The sequence below is a fragment of the Bison bison genome, unplaced genomic scaffold (genome assembly GCF_000754665.1).
Source record: "Bison bison bison isolate TAMUID 2011002044 unplaced genomic scaffold, Bison_UMD1.0 scf7180017851817, whole genome shotgun sequence".
Taxonomy (NCBI): Eukaryota; Metazoa; Chordata; class Mammalia; order Artiodactyla; family Bovidae; genus Bison; species Bison bison.
Window position 1 is genome coordinate 6501 of NW_011482390.1, and position 536 is coordinate 7036.

Consider the following 536-nt stretch of genomic DNA (forward strand, 5'->3'; position numbering starts at 1 on the left):
CATTAGGAAAATACACACTAGAATATCAAATCTATCATATTATGGATAACAGTGTTTAGAGTGATGGTAATTTTTAAATGTAAGTCATTTTTTAAAACATTGTAGAGGAGGCGGTCCTAAGGTGGTGGAGGAATATAGGACGGAGAGACCACTTTCTCCCCGACAAATTCATTGAAAGACCATTTGAACGCTGAGCAAATTCCACAAAACCACCTCTGAACGCTGGCAGAGGACACCAGGCACCCAGAAAGGCAGCCCATTGTCTTCGAAAGGAGAACAAAGGACTGAGCGAATACTAGAGGAGAGCTAGCCGGCTGTGGACTGGCCCATCCCCCGCTGGAGGCAGGGAGACAGGTGGGCAGCAGCCAGAGCTGGAAAGGGGCAAACTCGGCCCTAAAGATGGCACCCTCTACCAAACTGCAAGCAGGCTTCCAGTAACCAAGACTTTCTGGGATTCTGGATGGTTAACATCCGCCAGGAGGATTGTAGCCAGAGATCAGCTCCCCAGAAGACACACACAGCACACCTGAGAGGGC

The 536-nt window shown here is 49.1% G+C and overlaps 1 protein-coding gene across 1 annotated transcript in view; it reads right to left on the reverse strand.

Annotated features, from left to right (window-relative positions):
* The window catches only part of AKAP4 (A kinase (PRKA) anchor protein 4), a gene marked incomplete at its 5' end in the record, with an annotated part of 6331 nt that overhangs the window by 5344 nt on the left and 451 nt on the right, over positions 1-536 (reverse strand). The gene's annotated exons all lie outside the window — the stretch shown is intronic.